The following is a 12,582-nucleotide window of genomic DNA, read 5'->3' as shown; positions in this document are numbered from 1 at the left end:
AAACTAGATTGGATGTAGTAAAAGTTTTATTTTCGTTTTAGATATTTTGTTTAGAAAATAATTGATCTTTAACCTGAAAATTCAGTTTTGCATATATTATTCTTGATACGTAATCTATACTTCGACCCAACAAACAACAACATTCTTCATAAGTCGGAATAAATAAGGAAAGATCGGTTACGAAACAAAACCAGTCAACATTTATTAGCATGCTGTTATCCTAAAAAAACTTAACCTATAATCTCATACCAAAATTACTAGGTTGGTAGAGTATCCATCTATATAAACGAGGATTTAACTTCGGCAAAGACAAGTTCTACAAGCTTTTATTTTGAATGTTCTTTAATATATTCTTTTAAAGACTTTCTCTTACTTAAGCGTCGGAGTATCTTTTGTATGTATTTTTTCTGTGATGTTCGAGCCAGGCCGATTTATAGCTCTCCTTTGCAAGCCGCACATTATTCGGAGAAACCGCTATAGCTCATTCTTAGATGGACGAATCAACTCCATTATCCATAACAATTTTATCATTAACAATTTTTGTGTTGGAATGTCCTTAGGTTACAAAGAGATAAAATAGTCTTTTAAAATTTAAGATCAACAAATATCTCTCATAAATTTAGGAATTTATTTGTTCTTATAAAGATTGGCTGCTGTATAGCTCGTTCGCTGGTGAATAATTAGAAATTTTTCGTCGAAATAAGTTATACTTCGGCAGCATGAGAATAGGGGGTTGGTACCTATAAAAAGGATTCTAACGCCCAAGTAAGTGAGTGAATAATGGTTATGTCTTATCTTATTGTTGTCCCCAAAATCAATGTCTTATCTTATTTTTATATTCAGTATTAGAGAATAATGGTTATGTCTTCAAGTAATTTTACTTTAAGCGGAGAGTAATGGCATATTCGAGCGTTTTGATATTTGCTTTGATGTTTGTTATTGATAACCGATCTATAACGTTCATAGCCGAGTTATAATGTATAACTGATTTATAACGGTCATATCATAATCCCCAAGATTGGCCTGGTGATATTTTGATAAAATAGGTTGAACCTTTATTGATGAGTTATAACTCGGCATTTTGATCTATAGGTATGAAACTCCCAATTTAACATATTTTATTTTAAAATAAATATAAAAGATGAAATAATTAAATAGAGAAGTTTTATGTTTTTGAAAAAGAAAAAAGGAAAAGTCTTGTCATTAAATGATAAGGAAACTATTATTCCAGTTTCCAATACGATTTAGTGCCGTTGGTTTTGAGAGAAACAACGGTTGTGATTGATTACATGGAACTGAACTAGTTTCATTAAATTTTGACATATTTATTTAGAATCCTGAAAGATTTTATAAATAGAAGTTCAGTTTGGTTAAAACATTTTGGGAAGAGAATGAAACATGAGTAAAAGAGGTCAGCTTCTTTCTCTTTTAGTTTGATTTTTCATCCTTTCATCTTCTTCTTTCTGTTTTGTGGAAAACAATGGGGGAGAAAAATGATAAAGAAGTGCAAAAGGATGATGATAATGATTCCTATAAGTAGGTTAATGAGGATGTAAAAATTCATGAGTCTCTCTTTTTAGATAAAGATAGTGTTGATAAAATAGATTCTACAAGAATAACGAGGTCCGGGTTTCGGGTGGAACTGTTACCATGTACAAGGGCTGAACGTGTGTTTCATAGGAAAAATCATTGAGTATTTCTACATGTATAATTGTGTGTTGGAAGAGCTTCAGGTGAAGTTGCCTTTTACAGATTTTGAATGTAGTATGTTAAAGTAGTTGAATTGTGCTCCTTCTCAATTGCACCCAAATGGTTGGACTTTTTTGAGGTGTTTTGAAATATTAATGGTGATACGGCCGTTACAAATCCGATGTCATAATTCGGCATTATGCACTATAACTCGGCACTTTACGTTATAACTCGGCGTTATACGTTACAATCAGACTTGATATGATCGTTATTTACAAGCTATAACTCGGCGTCATCCGTTATAGCTCGTCCATTTATGAGCTATAACTCGGCTAGATAAATGCTTCTATCATAACCGACGATCAAACGGCACACAACTCGGATACGTTATCCACCATTTTTAAGACCGACCTTAATGCCAAAAGCGTAACAGACGAAAGGTCCATCATATAAAGCAAGGTAAAGTATTTTCTTCAGTAAGTTCGAATAATACAGAATACTGACTTAAGCTTCGGAGTGCCTTTGCAGGTACACTCCCCCTGTTTCTTGCTCAAAGCTCTATGCGATTGGACATCCTCTTGGAGTAAAGCTCGGATTACCACAAAGCTCAAAGGTCGGCACCGAAAATAACAACTCGACGTCGATTCCCAGAGACCGAGCTCTCCCTCCAGGTATCCATACAAGAACAATTAGCGCCCACCGTGGGCCTCGAAATAAACACCCTTCTTTCTATAGGCCCCATTTCCTTCCAATGGTTTCAAACTTACCTGCACCTTTGTAAACAAAGGTCATATAGTAAATCATTAAGGCCCGAAAAAGGCCGATCTATATTTATTTTTCCGATCATTATCTGTCATCTTTATTTTTCAATTCATCTATGGCATATCTATTTGCCAATCTATATCTGTTTTTCCGATCATTATCTGTCATCTCTTTATTTTTCAATTCATCTATGGCATATCTATTTGTCGATCTATATCTGTTTTTCCGATAAAAAATCTGTCTCTCTATTTTTCAAATAATCTCTAGTATAATTATTTGCCGATCTATATCTATTTTTCCGATCAATATCTGTCATCTCTATTTTTCAATTCATCTGGTATATCTATTTGTCGATCTATATCTGCTTTTCCGATCAATATCTGTCATCTTTATTTTTTAATTCATCTATGGCATATCTATTTGCCGATCTATATCTGTTTTTCCGATTATTATCTGTCATCTTTATTTTTCAATTCATCTATGGCATATCTATTTGCCGATCTATATCTGTTTTTCCAATAAAAAATCTGTCTCTCTATTTTTCAAATCATCTCTGGTATAATTATTTGCCGATCTATATCTATTTTTCCGATCAATATCTGTCATCTCTATTTTTCACTTCATCTGGTATATTTATTTGCCGATCTATTTTTTAATTCATCTATGGCATATCTATTTGCCGATCTATATCTGTTTTTCCGATTATTATCTATCATCTTTATTTTTCAATTCATCTATGGCATATCTATTTGCCGATCTATATCTGTTTTTCCGATAAAAAATCTGTCTCTCTATTTTTCAAATCATCTCTAGTATAATTATTTGCCGATCTATATCTATTTTTCCGATCAATATCTGTCATCTCTTATTTTCACTTCATCTGGTATATTTATTTGCCGATCTATATCTGCTTTTCCGATCAATATCTGTCATCTCTATTTTTCAATTCATCTATGGCATATCTATTTGTCGATCTATATCTGTTTTTTCGATAAAAAATCTATCTCTCTATTTTTCAAATCATCTCTAGTATAATTATTTGCCGATCTATATCTATTTTTTCGATCAATATCTGTCATCTCTATTTTTCAATTTATATCAGTCATCTCTATTTCCCGATCTATATCTATTGTCCGATTTATATCAATCATCTCTAACTGCCGATTTATATAAAAAATCTCTATTCACCGATCTATAACAGTCATCTCTATTATCCGATTTATATCAATCATCTCTATTTTCTTATTTATATCAATAATCTCTATACTCCGATTTATATTTGTTATCCCTATTTGCCGATCTATATCTGTTATCCCTATTTGCCGATCTATATATGTTATCTGATTTTCTGATCTATATCTATCATCTCTACTTTCCGATTTATATCAATTATCTATATTTTTGCCAATCTTTATCAGTTATCTCTATTTGTCGATCTTTATCAGTTATCTTTATTTGCCAAATTATATCTGATATCTCTATTTGCCGATCTATATCTGATTTTTTGATCTACATTTGTTATATCTATTTGCCGATCTATATCTGTAATCTCTATTTGCAGATTTATATCTGTTGTCTCTGTTTGTCGATCTACATGTTATCTCTATTTGCCGATCTATATCTGTCATCTTTATTTGCCGACCTATATCTGTTATCTCTATTCGCCGACCTATATCTGTTTTTTCTATTTTCAAATCTATATCTATTATCTCAGTTTTCAGATTTATATCAATCATTATCCGAGCTATATCAATCATTATCAGTCATTGTCAAATCTATATCAACTATCATCAGATCTATATCAACGATCTTCAATCAATTATCTATTTGCGATAATTCTTCAATTCATAGTCGCATCGTTTACACATGCGCAATCAAACTCAATCTTCAATTCCGAACTATGACTATCAACAGTCAACAAACTCAATCACATATCATACAAGTACAAACACTGATCCATTCGCGACAACTCTTCAATTCAAAGTCGCATCATTTACACATGCGCAATCAAACTCAATCAAATCACCAAACAACGGTGAACTAACTCAATATTCTCGTCCATCCAATTCACTTTTATCAAAATCGTCTCATCAACTATTCAAATTAACTATTCAGTTCCATGAAAAAACCTAACCGTTGCATCTATTAAATCAACAGTTCAAAATTACATTGGAAAAATCAAAGGCACAATCAATGACAAGACTACTACACTTTCCAATACATGTTAACTTCAAATCACGTCTGAAATTCAAATGATTATTTTAATAAAGTAAGTTGATCTGGGGGCTCCATACCTATAACTCAAATCAAGCAAGGTAAAGTATTTTCTTCAGTAAGTTTGAATAATACAGAATACTGACTTAAGCTTCGGAGTGCCTTTGCAGGTACACTCCCCCCTGTTTCTTGCTCAAAGCTCTATGCGATTGGACATCCTCTTGGAGTAAAGCTCGGATTACCACAAAGCTCAAAGGTCGGCACCGAAAATAACAACTCGACGTCGATTCCCAGAGACCGAGCTCTCCCTCCAGGTATCCATACAAGAACAAATGGAATTTCTGGAGGTGAAACCTTCTTTAGAGTTGTTCTTTTCTATATTTCAGGCTAAAGGGGTTTAGAAGGGGGTTTGGGTAAATTTGAATAGTACCCCTAGTTTTTGAATTTTCAAACTTTACAAGTCATCGTTTAAAGATTTTAAAGAAATATTTTTAAAAGTAAGATCGGTGGAAAAAATTTTCCTTTTTACCTGGATGAACATCTTAGTGAGAAGTTTCCACTCTAGTGGTGTTCACAACCGCAACATATTTTGGGTCCCCAAGAGATAAATCCGAGGAATGAGTGTATAATAGACTATCTTATGGAGGTTGTTGATAAAAAAAGTTTAATTTCTATTTTTGATTTGTTCCCATGGGAAGAGGACAAAATGTCTGTAGTTAACTAGCTCGGTAAGGTTTGATAGAAGATCTCCATATGTTTGGAAGCATAAATGATTTGTATTTAAATGTTTTTCTTTGTTTTTACTCAGGTGGAAAATATCCTGGAGTTTCGGCTACGAGTTTAAGAGCTCGTTACAAGATAAAGAATGTCGAAAAGGAGGGCACGTCATCAAACCCTATCCAAGGAGATGGAGGAGTAGAGGTTAACTAACCTATCCCAAAAAAAGGAAGATCATCTTTAAAAGAAGAAGACCGGTCTTATTGATGTGGATATTTCTGATGACTTATTGGAAAAAAGAAAAGAGATTCTGCTGGAGGAGTTGACTACTTTTGTGAGTAATCAAGAAAAGTTGAATGGTTTTACCGATGGATTCTTAGTTTGGGATAAGAATTCCCCTTTCATGGTTGTTGCCGATGAGACGTTTCAGTCGTCATCCGACGTAACCTTAGTTAATGAGGTTGGGGATGTTGGTATTGATCAATATTTATAGGTACAACTCTAGTACATGTATAAGATAGATTACCATTTTTAGTTATCTGATATAGCTGCTCTTTTGTAGGTGCTCGAATTTCAATTGTCGAGCATTGGTCAGAGTTGGGTGGTAAAACATAAAAAATTATTAGAAAAAACTAATGAGTTGGCTAGTTTGAGAGAAGATTTGGATTTAAAGAATGATCTGATAGTTGAGATGAAAAAGAAGTTCTTAGAAAAGGAAGAGGAATTGAAGTCGGTGAAGAATAGTTATGATAAAGAAACAGTGTTGTTGAAGAAGAAAGAGAACGATCTTTCTATTATGAAAAATAAAATGAATGAAGTTACTGTGAAACTTGAAAATTTGGAGAGCAGTAGGCAAACCGAAATATTAGATGCCTTTACTGAAAGATTTGAGCGGACAGTGATGTAGACCAAGTTTCTTGTCCCTAATTATAAATTCCAATTTTGTGGTTTATCTTGTGTTGAATTTAGGGGATTTTATCAACTTTTCTCACATTTATTCAATGAAATAACATAGTTTTGTGAATTTTTTCTAATTTGTACTTAAGAGTAAAAACATGCTTTTTAGGCCCAAACACTGATAAATTTAATTCACTTTAATTCCATTCGATGCCTTGATATGTTTGTTAAGTGATTTCAATATTAAAAAGCAAAGATTGGGTTGAAGGAATGAAGAAAAAGCATGCAAAAATGGAGAATTCATGAAAAAAAATGAGCATTTGCTGAACTCAAGGCCACTCGCACATGACATCCACGCGTACGCGTGAGAAGGAGATTTGCCAGCGACGTGCACACGTCACCCACGCATATGCGTGAAAAGGAATTTTGCAATGCGACGCATACGCTTGACCCATGCGTACTCGTGACAAGCAGCACGTGACCTCACTAAAGGCAATAGCTGGGGTCAATTTCTGAGCTCAAGGAGGTCTAAATCCAACTCATTTCTGATGCTTTTGAACCCAAGGATTGCTGAGGGAATAGGGGAGTAGTCATAGTATAATTTTCATCATGTTTTAGGGTAGAACTCTAGAGAGAGAGGCTCTCTCCTCTCTCTAAATTTAGGGTAGAAATTATGGTAAAGTTAGCTTAATCTCTCTTAAATTTATCTTTCAATTCTTGTTTTGATTTAGTTTTCCCTTTTAATTCCTTGTTATTACACCTTTGCTCTTCTAGTTCTTGTTGTTAATTTCCCTTTCAAGTTATTTTTATGTTGATGAATTCTTGTTGATTTCAATTTCCATTAATGCAATTTATGTTTTCTTGTTCTTATTATTTAATTGAGTTGTTATTATTGTTTTCTTACATTGGATAGTTATAGCTTTTATTAATTCTTGCATTTTGTGATGTTTACTTTTATTGCACTCTAGGTGTTTGATAAAATGTTTTCACTAGTTTAGAGTAGTTTTCTTTACTCTTGGCCTACGCTAAGGGACTTGAGTGACCTTGAGTCATTGCGTCTCATTGAATTGGTGATTTGAGAACCCTTAGTGGTCAATTTGATAACCATTGACGCTAGCCTACTACTAAGTCAGTTAGTAGCGAGGTTAGGACTTATGGATTGATGTTGATCAAGCCTATTTGACGTACTTCAAGTGTTGAAGTAGACATTTTACGTACTTTAAGCATAGAAGTAGACTAAATGGGTTGGTCCCTCATAATTGTCAATACATGGTTTGTAGACAAGGATGGGTGATCTCAATTCCTATGCCTAGCAAAGAGTTCTTTCCCTTTCTTTATTAGTTCTGGTCATTTACTTTCTTGTTATTTACTTTTCTTGGCAACTACAAATCCAACCCCCTTGTTCCTTCATAGCCAATAATTGATAACTTTATTGCAATTTCTTGTGAGACGACCCGAGGTTTGAATACTTCAGTTTATTTTCATTGGGGTTTGTACTTGTGACAAATAAATTAAAACTTTGATTGAGTATTATTTGTTGGTTGGGAACTATACTATCAACAGAATTTATTTGTGTGAAATTCCTAACCGACGGTAATACTCTTTCAATTTTTGGCGCCGTTGTCGGGGAGTTGTAATGGTGTTATATTATTGGCTATTGTGAATATGTTCATATTGTTAATATTTTTCTTTTGGTTATTTCTTGGTTTTACTAGTAGTTAGCAGTTTTATTTTTCCTTGCTTTTTGTTATTCTTGTTTTGATTTTCTCTTTTCCACATGAATTCTCATCCTTGTGGTTTTGGATATGGTTATGACTATGTTGTAGGTAATGGAGACTTTAATGTTGGCTCACATTATGGGAAGAAAGAATTCTTGAGAAGGGAGCCACATCCATATGAGCAATTATCATGGCAACCTCCTCAACCAAGCTACTATGATTGCAACTCCTCTTGTAATGCATATCATTCCAATGGATATGATGGTTCTTATCATAATTATGCCACTCAACCACCATTATTCCATGCACCACATTCTCAACCTAGTCCTCAAGCACCATCATTCCAACCACCACACTCTCAATCCACATCCTATTTCCACCAATTACCTCCACACAACCCAAATCCATATCCCCCCTATGCACAACCATATGAGTCATATAAATCATATATGGAACCACCACAATTCCAACATCAATACCCCCAAGAACTATCACCTCTATACTATTACCATGATGAACCACCTCCCACGTATGAGAACTCTCAATCATATGATGAATTCTCCTTCCCACCACAACCCTCCATGGAAGAATACCCATATCCATTGATCCAAGAGCAACATGATCCTAATTATGTTAGTCAAGTGGAACAAGAGCCAAGGGATTGTCTCAAGGAAGCATTGGATTGGCTTAGAGCAAATGTCCATCAAAAGGAGCAGGAGGAAGCCCAAAAGACGTACGAAGCTATCGAGACTAACCTTGCCAAAATTAAAGCTAACTTGGACTCATGGGACTCATACCGTAGACAAAGCATCTCCATGGATGAATGTAAAAAATCAACTGAAGAGTGGAGCATGAAGGAGATTTTAGAATCTCAATATGAGGACAAGGAGATGGGGTATGTCTTACAACAAGTGGAGGAGGAAGAGACCCTTAAAAAGGAAGAAATAGTTGAAGATTTAGGGGAGGTTGAGCAAGAGGCAAGTTCCATCATTGAAGACAACTCTACACCAAGTGACATTGGTAATCTTGTTGAAGCTTCTTCCATTGGATGTGAAACCGATGTTGAGGAGTGATGATCGGATAATTTATACGCTTTTTGGCATTGTTTTTAGTATGTTTTTAGTAGGATCTAGTTACTTTTAAGGATGTTTTTATTAGTTTTCATGTTAAATTCACATTTCTGGACTTTACTACGAGTTTGTGTGTTTTTCTGTGATTTCAGGTATTTTCTGGCTGAAATTGAGGGACTTGAGCAAAAATCAGATTCAGAGGTTGAAGAAGGACTGCTGATGTTGTTGGATTCTGACCTCCCTGCACTCAAAGTGGATTTTCTGGAGCTACAGAACTCAAAATGATTCACTTCCAATTGCGTTGGAAAGTAGACATCCAAGGCTTTCCAGAAATATATAATAGTCCATACTTTGGCTGAGTTTAGATGACGCAAAAGGGCATTGAACGCCAGTTCTATGCTGCAGTCTGGAGTTAAACGCCAGAAACACGTCACAAACCAGAGTTGAACGCCAAAAACACGTTACAACTTGGCGTTCAACTCCAAAAGAAGCCTCTGCACGTGGAAAGCTAAAGCTCAGCCCAAGCACACACCAAGTGGGCCCCGAAAGTGGATTTATGCATCAATTACTTACTTCTGTAAACCCTAGTAGCTAGTTTAGTATAAGTAGGGCTTTTTACTATTGTATTAGTCATTCTGAGTGGTATCTTCGGATCATCTTTTGATCTATTGATCACACATGGGGGCTGGCCATTCGGCCATGCCTGAACCTTTCACTTATGTATTTTCAACGGTAGAGTTTCTACACTCCATAGATTAAGGTGTGGAGCTCTGCTGTTCCTCATGAATTAATGCAAAGTACTACTGTTTTTTATTCAATTCAACTTATTCCGCTTCTAAGATATCCATTAGTTCCCAAGAACATGATGAATGTGATGATTATGTGACGCTCATCATCATTCTCACTTATGAACGCGTGCCTGACAAACACTTCCGTTCTACATGCAAACAAGCTAGAATGAATATCTCTCAAATATCTAATACAGAGGACCGAGTCCGAGTTATTAATATCTTCGTGGTATAAGTTAGAACCCATGGATGGCCATTCCTGAGATCTGGAAAGTCTAAACCTTGTCTGTGGTATTTTGAGTAGGATCTGGGAAGGGATGGCTGTGACGAACTTCAAACTCGCGAGTGCTGGGCGTAGTGACAGATGCAAAAGGAGGGTGAATCCTATTCCAGTATGATCGAGAACCTCAGATGATTAGCCATGCCGTGACAGAGCATTTGGACCTTTTTCACAAGAGGATGGAATGTAGCCATTGACAACGGTGATGCCCTTACAGAAAGCTTGCCATGGAAAGGAGTAAGACTGATTGGATGAAGACAGCGGGAAAGCAGAGAGTCAGAGGAACAAAAGCATCTCTATACGCTTATCTGAAATTCTCACCAATGAATTACATAAGTATTTCTATCTTTATTTTCTGTTTATTTATTATTATTATTCGAAAACTCCATAACCATTTGATATCCGCCTGACTGAGATTTACAAGATGACCATAGCTTGCTTCATACCAACAATCTCCGTGGTATCGACCCTTACTCACGTAAGGTTTTATTACTTGGACGACTGATGAGCGGATATTTTATACGCTTTTTGGGGTTAATTTCATATAGTTTTGAGTATGTTCTAGTTAGTTTTTAGTCTATTTTCATTAGTTTTTAGGAAAAATTTATATTTCTGGACTTTACTATGAGTTGTGTGTTTTTCTGTAATTTCAGGTATTTTTCTGGCTGAATTTGAAGGAGCTGAGCAAAAATCTGATCCAGGCTGAAAAAGGACTACTGATGCTGTTGGATTCTGACCTCCCTGCACTCAAAGTGGATTTTCTGAAGCTACAGAACTCGAAATGGCATGCTTCCAATTGCGTTGGAAAGTAGACATCTAGGGCTTTCCATAAATATATAATAGTTCATACTTTGCACAAGGATAGACGACGTAAACTGGCGTTCAACGCCAGTTCTCTGCCCAATTCTGGCGTCCAGCGCCAGAAAAGGATCAAAAGCTGGAGATGTTCTTTCTTCATGTTCTTGTGTTTTTGTGAGTCTTCAAAGTGTTCTTGAGTTTTCCTTGTGTCTTGATCTTAAAATTTTTAAGTTTGGTGTTCCTTGGTGTTTTCCCTCCAAAATTTTCAAAAACAAGGAGCATTAGATCTAAAAATTTTAAATCTTGTGCTATCTTATTGTTTTCCTATTTCCTCACTAAATTCAAAAATATCTTTTCTCTCTATTTTTAAAACAAATTTTTGAAAATTATTTTTAAAAAAAAAAATTTCAGATTTTTTTTAAAATTTAAAATCTTTTCCAAATCATATCTTTTTCAAAACTTCGCTTTGCATATTATCTCAGGACTCTTGAAATAAAGATTCCATTTGCAGAGGCACTTGAGCAAATACCTTCTTATGCCAAGTTCATGAAAGAGATCTTGAGTCATAAGAAGAATTGGAGAGAAACAGAAAGAGTTCTCCTCACTGAAGAATGCAGTGCAGTCATTCTGAAAAGCTTTCCTGAAAAGCTTAAAGACCCTGGGAGTTTTCTGATACCATGCATATTAGAAGGTAATTGCACCAAGACAGCTTTATGGGATCTTGGGGCAAGCATCAACTTAATACCTGCATCCACTATCAGAAAGCTTGGCTTAACTGACGAAGTTAAACCGACCCGGATATGTTTCCAACTTGCTGATGGCTCCACTAAATACCCATCAGGTGTGATTGAAGACATGATTGTCAGGGTTGGGCCATTCGCCTTTCCCACTGACTTTGTTGTGCTAAAAATGGAGGAGCACAAGAGTGCTACTCTCATTCTAGGAAGACCCTTCCTAGCAACTTGACGATCCCTCATTGACGTCCAACGGGGGGAAATAACCCTGAGAGTCAATGATGATGAGTTCAAGTTGAACGCTGTCAAAGCCATGCAGCATCCAGACACATCAACAGACTGCATGAAAGTTGATCTTATTGACTCTTTGGTAGAAGAGATCAACATGGCTGAGAGTCTCGAATCAGAGTTGGAACATATCTTTAAAGATGTTCAGCCTGATTTGGAGAACTCAGAGGACATGAAAGAGCCTCTGAAATTTCTTCTGGAAGAGGAAAAACCTCCTAAACCCGAGCTCAAGCCATTACCACCATCCTTGAAATATGCATTTCTGGGAGAAGGTGATACATTTCCAGTGATCATAAGCTCTGCTTTAAATTCACAGGAAGAGGAAGCACTTATTCAAGTGCTAAGGACACACAAGACAGCTCTTGGGTGGTCCATAGGTGACCTTAAGGGCATAAGCCCAGCAAGATGCATGCACAAAATTCTATTGGAGGATAATGCCAAACCAGTGGTTCAACCACAGAGGCAGCTAAATCCAGCCATGAAGGAAGTGGTGCAGAAAGAGGTCACCAAATTACTAGAGGCTGGGATTATTTATCCTATTTCTGATAGCCCCTGGGTGAGCCCTGTCCAAGTCATCCCAAAAAAGGGAGGCATGACAGTGATTCATAATGAAAAAAATGAACTGGT

Source organism: Arachis ipaensis, chromosome B06 (genome assembly GCF_000816755.2).
Source record: "Arachis ipaensis cultivar K30076 chromosome B06, Araip1.1, whole genome shotgun sequence".
NCBI classification, from domain to species: Eukaryota; Viridiplantae; Streptophyta; class Magnoliopsida; order Fabales; family Fabaceae; genus Arachis; species Arachis ipaensis.
The sequence above is the reverse complement of the archived record's forward strand: the minus strand, read 5'-3'. Positions refer to the sequence as shown.